This window comes from Palaemon carinicauda, chromosome 18, assembly GCF_036898095.1.
Source record: "Palaemon carinicauda isolate YSFRI2023 chromosome 18, ASM3689809v2, whole genome shotgun sequence".
Lineage (NCBI taxonomy): Eukaryota > Metazoa > Arthropoda > Malacostraca > Decapoda > Palaemonidae > Palaemon > Palaemon carinicauda.
The window spans coordinates 15,659,327-15,666,826 of record NC_090742.1 but is presented as its reverse complement, the minus strand read 5'-3'; the positions used below and the strand labels follow the sequence as shown (position 1 = coordinate 15,666,826).

The following is a 7,500-nucleotide window of genomic DNA, read 5'->3' as shown; positions in this document are numbered from 1 at the left end:
AATGTAATTAAAACTAAGTCAGATATAACAAAGAACAACAGTATTACATAAAGTTTATTAAAAGATAATCATTAACCTATGCCATCAGAAATCAACAAAGAGGAGGAGTATTGGAAAGTTTTGTTTTTGAAAATTTGTTTTTACGAATGTAAAAAAAAAAAAAAAATTTTACATAATCAGAGCTTTTACCTGCACCAACATCGTAATATGCAAATGCATACAAAAAAATAAATAAATAAAAAGATAAAAAACTGGTTGAAATCCCGCCTAAGCTTTCGCAGGAACCAACGTCTATAATGTCTTTTTCCAAGTACAGCAGCAGCTCAGCTGAGGATCCTTTGGGGGAGCCGTTACAAGGAAAGAGACTCGAGGGGATTATCTCTAATCCAGATGGATGCTGCTAGGGGGCTGATGCTACACTCATGGCTTTGATGCCTCTTTCCTGGCATTTGCAAATCTCACATATATATACAAGCACTGAGAGAGAGAGAGAGAGAGAGAGAGAGAGAGAGAGAGAGAGAGAGAGAGAGAGAGAGAGAGAGAGAGAGAGGAGAATATATTCCAGACATTATTCCAGGCATTGTTCTAGATACCTCTTTCCTGGCATTTGCAAATTCACGTATATACAAGCAGAGAGAGAGAGAGAGAGAGAGAGAGAGAGAGAGAGAGAGAGAGAGAGAGAGAGAGAGGAGAGAGAGAGAGAGAGATAGAATATATTCCAGACATAGTTCTTGATGCCTCTTTCCTAACATTTGCAAATCTTGCGTATATACAAGCAGAGAGAGAGAGAGAGAGAGAGAGAGAGAGAGAGAGAGATGAGAGAGAGAGAGAGAGAGAGAGAGAGAGAGAGAGAGAGAGAGAATACATATATTCAAGACATAGTTCTTGATGCCTCTTTCCTGGCATTTGCAAATCTCACGTATATACAAGCATACAGAGAGAGAGAGAGAGAGAGAGAGAGGAGAGAGAGAGAGAGAGAGAGAGAGAGAGAGAGAGAGAGAGAGAGAGAGAGAGAATACATATATTCAAGACATAGTTCTTGATGCCTCTTTCCTGGCATTTGCAAATCTTGCGTATATACAAGCATACAGAGAGAGAGAGAGAGAGAGGAGAGAGAGAGAGAGAGAGAGAGAGAGAGAGAGAGAGAGAGAGAGAGAGAGAGAGAGAGAGAATACATATATTCAAGACATAGTTCTTGATGCCTCTTTCCTGGCATTTGCAAATCTCACGTATATACAAGCACAGAGAGAGAGAGAGAGAGAGAGAGAGAGAGAGAGAGAGAGAGAGAGAGAGAGAGAGAGAGAGAGAGAGAGAGAGAGAATATATTCCAGACATTGCTTCTTCTTATCTTTTTTTTCTTATACACTTTAAACTGGATTAACAGAAATGAGTTTGCGAGAAAATTTGTAAAATGAAACTTAAGTAAAGTGGAATATTAGAAATTATTCATAATCTTTTTTAAAATATCTTAAGGATATATTAAATTCATTGTGAGAAATGCTTACACACATATACATCCATATATAGATTCTTAGATATGTGCGCGCACACACACACACACACACACACACACATATATATATATATATTATATATATATATATATATATATATATATATATATATATATATATGTACATATATATATACATATATATATATATATATATATATATATATATATATATATATATATATATATATATTATATACTATACACACATATTTATATATATATATATATATATATATATATATATATATATATATATATATATACTGTATATATATATGTATGTATATTTATTTATATATATATATATATATATATATATATATATATATATATGCATATATATATATATATATATATATATATATATATATATATATATATATATATATAATGTACAGTATATATATATATATATATATATATATATATATGCATATATATATATATATATATATATATATATATATATATATATATATATATGTACAGTATATATATATATATATATATATATATATATATATATATATATATATGCATATATATATATATATATATATATATATATATATATATATATATATATATATATATATATATATATATACATATAACACAATTGATGCACATTTTGCAAGCACAAAGCTAGTACCATATATTATGGTATGTAAGCATATAAGACTCAAAGCGATCATAATTTCTACATCTTAAAGCTTCGGTATTAGAGATGAAATATGAATGTGGTTTCACCAGTAAATTATTTTATATCTTGTCAGAGAATTTATCATTTACTCTCTTCATTTGAATAATCATGTATTGTATTATCTATGATGAATACATCCAATAACAACAAATGTAGCCGCTTCTAGTCCACTGTAGGGATGAAAACCTCAGACATGTTAAACCTCTGACATGTCCTTATTTTTGTCTGTGGTTTGGCCAGTTTTCATCACCATGCTGCTGGCCAACTGCGGATTAATGATAGGTGGGAGATTTTCGTCTGATAGTTCACAGTAAACCAACCTATAGTCCATTTCTTTTAGCGATGCAAATTTGCACCGACTCGCAGCGGTGCCCTTTTAGCTCGGAAAAGTTTCCGGATCGCTGATTGGTTGGACGAGATAATTCTAACCAATCAGCGATCACGAAACTTTTCCGAGCTAAAGGGCACCGCTGCGAGTCGGTGCAAATATGCATCGCTAAAAGAAATGGACTAGTATGGGTGGCCCTGACTTAGTACAGCTTTGCTGATCATGGCAATGCACAAACCCTTTCACAACGTTAAGGTATCCTAACATACAAAAATTAACAAATTTGTGAAGAATTACAGGCATATGAATTAGTAGGCCTATATGCGGTATTTGCAATGAAAACAGTCAAGAAATTTTGGGGAGCCTATAGGTCTATCTGCTGAATTATCAGCAGCCATTGCTTTGTCCTCCTTGAACCTAGCTTGCGTGGAGAGGGGGCTTGGGCGCTGATCATGTGTATATATGGTAAGTCTCTTTGTCCTGCTTGACATGCCTCTGCCATTCATGAGTCGACTTTAAACCTTTAAATCTATTTTTAAAAATCTGAAAAATCATAAAAAAAAATCCAGTTTCATATTTCTTTATGATTTAAACTCCATATAAACCTTCAAGGATCTGGTAAAACGACAGTAAGAGCATGATTGAATTTCCTCTCGTATCATCTATCAATTGCATTAACGCTAAGTTGTACCCAAAAGTAATACAAGATATATATGTACTGGTAACTGGAGCTGGCTAGTCTCCATGATCTCTCTCTCTCTCTCTCTCTCTCTCTCTCTCTCTCTCTCTCTCTCTCTCTCTCTCTCTCTCTTACCGCGTAAGAACAAAGCGACATCAGATAAGACGGAACGGAGGATGACTTAATGTAATGTCGTTTCACCAGACTTGCGATAAATTGCCACATGTCAAACGTCTTTGAATCCAACGTCCGTGAGGTAATCATGTTGATTTACACTCGGGGTCTCTCTTTATAATCTTTTAGTTCACTTCTTTTTTTTAACCTTCGGTAAATGTGCTTAAGGAATGAGGGATGTGAACATGGTAAATTTATCTGACACGCGTCAGGCCGGTTCATATTTTAGGGCAGTCATTAATATCTTATATCAAAGAATTGTAGAGGAAAGTTCCGAACGAGATGAAAAGACACGTGGATGGTCATTTACGTCTTCTTCTTCTTCTCCTTCTTCTTCTTCTCTCGAAATAAGAAGGTCACATTCTAAACAAACATCGCATTGCACATACAAGTAAGATGGAGGCAGATTGCTTCGAATATTGTTCTAGACTCTAGACCAACTTTGGTTGTGCTGACCTCACTAGACCTACCCACGTCACATAACTGAAAACTCACCCATTCGTGTCATTCTGCATCACGAACAAGAGTCAGACCTCCGCTAAAACTGGTATAAAAGACATCAGGAAAAATAAGCAAAGATGAGGGATAAAAATAAAGAATATAAGATAATTCTAAGAAACAGCGTAAAGGCGAACAAATGAAAGAAGGAACTGAAGAGTAAACCAAGTGCCGAAGGCGCGAGGAGAGAGGGGGCCTCTCTCCTCGCTGCTGATGATCATCTCCAGATAAAAGAAGTTTGTAGTATCAAATCAGTCGATACATCCCAACAAAAGGATCTCGGGGGAGAGCGAGGCGACCTATCGATCTAAAGGAAGAAAGGGTTCGCTGCAAGTCGCCCCTGAAGATGTTATGATGATGAGGTTTCATTGTTTGGAATTGAACGTCAAGTGGTTAGGCCATTGTGTGATCGTAAGCTTGTATACAGGCTTTCACGAGCGCATGGAACTGGTCTTTTTGTGATTGTCACCTCTGCCTACAAGGATGGAGATTTTTCATTTCACTGTTTTGTTTGTTTTTAGATTTGTGTGACTAGTCATCGAGGGGTTGAAAATTGTCACCAAAAGTGAACTTGTAACGCGATTTTGAGAGAAATTCTCATCTGGATAAGGTATTTGCGTGGGTGGGTTGATTACCCGAGCTTAGACGTTGATCCTGTTAGAGAGATGAGTCGTATTTATGAGGGAAATACAGCACATTTCATCATATTACTTTATTAAATACTGCTGTATTAAATTAATGCAGATAATTATAAACAAACAAAAATGAAATATATGACTAGGTGCTGAAGACACGAGCTCTTAAATTAGCTCTCGCTCTGAAATTACAAGATTTATTACAATACCAATGTATTTGGGTTCTTTATCTTCCTCGTAAAACATCAGTGACTGCTAATCCGATAGGAATTTGAGAGATGAGAGAAATATTCAATAGCTATGGTTGATAAGATGAATAAATTAAAAATCTGATTTTAAAGTAATGTTAGTTATGAGGTTGAGATAATGACACAAATATTGAATTATACTATGTTTTATTGCAACTAACATACATATTTAGGTAAACAACTATATTTGCTTTTGATTATAGGTCTATAGTGCTTTCTGGAGGAATAGCTTAAAGCTATAACATTATTTATGTAATAGATAATACAAAAATAAGCAAGAATGAAATCTAAGATTCCTTATCAAGTAGCAAACTAATGAAACAACAGTTTCTACAAGCATGCAAGAAATAATATAAGATATCAAATTCATATATGCCGTATACAACACATGATAGCAAATACTTCTTTCTTAAACATATGATAATTAATTGCAAATTAACGCTTGCTTTAACTAAGTTTAGTAGGACACTTGAAATGTTAACTTTCTTGTCACATGAACAGAGTATCAAGCATAACTAGGCTATATGTGCTAAGAGCATATTTTGTCAACAATGTGCATTGGGAAACATAATTTCCCACTTAGAATTAGGCCATTCAAAGAGAATTGGAGAAAAATATCAAATATAGATTATAGGTAACGGGAAATACATCTAACTTATTTCTAGAATTCTCTGTTTATTGACATTCTATACTGCCTCGAATTCTAGCTGTGAATAGCTCTTGAGGAGCATTCTAGCTGTGAGAAATTCTACTCTAAGATAAAATGTACACTTACAAATGTATCTAAGCTTAGAACAGGTCACAGGTGTACTTGGTATATATTCTATAACCCAACAACATTCCTCTTGGATGAATATTGAAAGAAAGGGAAAATCGATTATGACTTGTTACTACTGTAGGTCTACAATATAACCCTCGTTATAAGTGATCACTATACGAACTCTATACAAGTTATTTTATTCCTTTTTTTATTGAAAAGGATTATAAAAGGGATTCAGTACTTCATTGGCTTATAACTGACTGAATTGTAATTGGCTGCAGTGTAACTGATTGGCGCATAATTAACTGGTGTATAACTGACACGCGAATATTGTGCATAGTACAGAAAGTATGCCTCTTCTTCTCTGAACCCGTGGTTATCTGTAACTGAACATCAGAAAGAAACTCCCATATTCCTGTTGGTACACTCTGTGAGCAAACCAGAAATAACTGGTTTATTGCCAGGAAGATTCTGCAGTCCAAGAATCTTCTGAGAGCGATTGTCATCACTGGCGACTCAACGCACCCTGGTGATCCTGCCGAGAAGAAAGACCGGCCTTTAGGTATCTGAGGTCGGGGGTATTGCAAGTCCTCATGTGGACATTTTTTGGTCATTGTCAGTGCAGAGTGTGTTGCGCGTGGTGCAAAAGAATTTGCAGGGTGTTTTGAGACAGGGTGATGGTGGTTTGATAGTAAGTATGCAGGAGATGCCGTCTCTTGCCCCTTGAGTTGAGCGATGAGGGCATGGTGGTTGAGTGCAACGTTTAGGGAGCTTCGCCTCCAATTTTTCAGTCGTTCTGCATTGGACATCTGTCTGCTGTCTACATACCCTGGTAGAGGATAGTTTATGCCCTTTGGTATGACGATGTGTCGGGATTCTCGACCTGCAAGACCGCCATGAATCGAACAATTTTCATTGAAGACTTTCGTTTGCGAATGGGGTCCTCTCTGGGATTCTTTGTCTTTGTCGTACAATAAGGCCTGGTTTGCATTGCCTTTTGTCACCAGTCGCTTTTCTTTCTGAAGGTTTTGGAAAATAGATTTTTTCCCTTTCTTCTGAGGTGCTGGAGGAAGACTGGGTAAGAGGGGTCCGTCTTTTTCAGCTAAAATGCTTTTTATTCCATGACATTGCTTTGGGGGATATTGACCATAAGAGAGACCAGGTGGATGAGTTCCCCTCCTTCCAAGGTTGCCGTTCTTCTGGTTTTCGGCCATCAGTTTAGCTACAGGGCATCGCTGTGCATGCATGTCGCTTCTCATGTTATTACCAAGCCGTGAGTTGTCTTAGAGGGTTTATCAACCTGAAAAATTAAACGTTCATTATCAGAATTATAAATAAAAAACAGTGTTCAAGCACAAACACAAACTCACACAAAACAAATACCAATAAAACTATGACTCAGTGTCGTATTTGCATGATCTGGTCAAAATTATGTATCTTTGGACCTTATACATAGACTAACTCTCCCTCGCTACCTAATAGAGTAATAAGCCACCCAGACAACTCTGAAAACAGTGGGATTATCAGTGTCTCACAATTTGCAAGTCACAAGTACAAGCTGCACCCAAAAGCTTAATAGATTTATCTGGCAAACATGATCTTACTGTCCTTGTGAGATAAGAAGTGAGATTTAAAGTGATATTACTAAATCGACCAACTGAGAATGAGCAGCCACTGTTTTGTTCTTCCTGCATCCCAGCCCCCTGAGCACAGCATGTCCGGAGACTCGGAGAGAGGACTTCAGTACTGACCATCATACGACCCCATAGTAACCTAAACCTTGCCTTTACTATAAAAGATCCAGGTGGATGATAATAATAATAATAATAATAATAATAATAATAATAATAATAATAATAATAATAATAATAATAATAATAATGCTCCTGACATTATGAAGATGAAGATTATGAATATATATATATATATATATATATATTATATATATATATATATATA

At 35.5% G+C, this 7,500-nt stretch overlaps 1 protein-coding gene and 1 pseudogene across 1 annotated transcript in view; one reads left to right on the top strand and one right to left on the bottom strand.

The window, feature by feature from the left end:
* Window positions 1-7,500, top strand: part of LOC137657634 (YTH domain-containing protein 1-like) — a 165,040-nt gene that overhangs the window by 118,573 nt on the left and 38,967 nt on the right. The gene's annotated exons all lie outside the window — the stretch shown is intronic.
* Window positions 4,944-7,500, bottom strand: part of LOC137656988 (uncharacterized) — a 3,623-nt pseudogene continuing 1,066 nt past the window's right edge.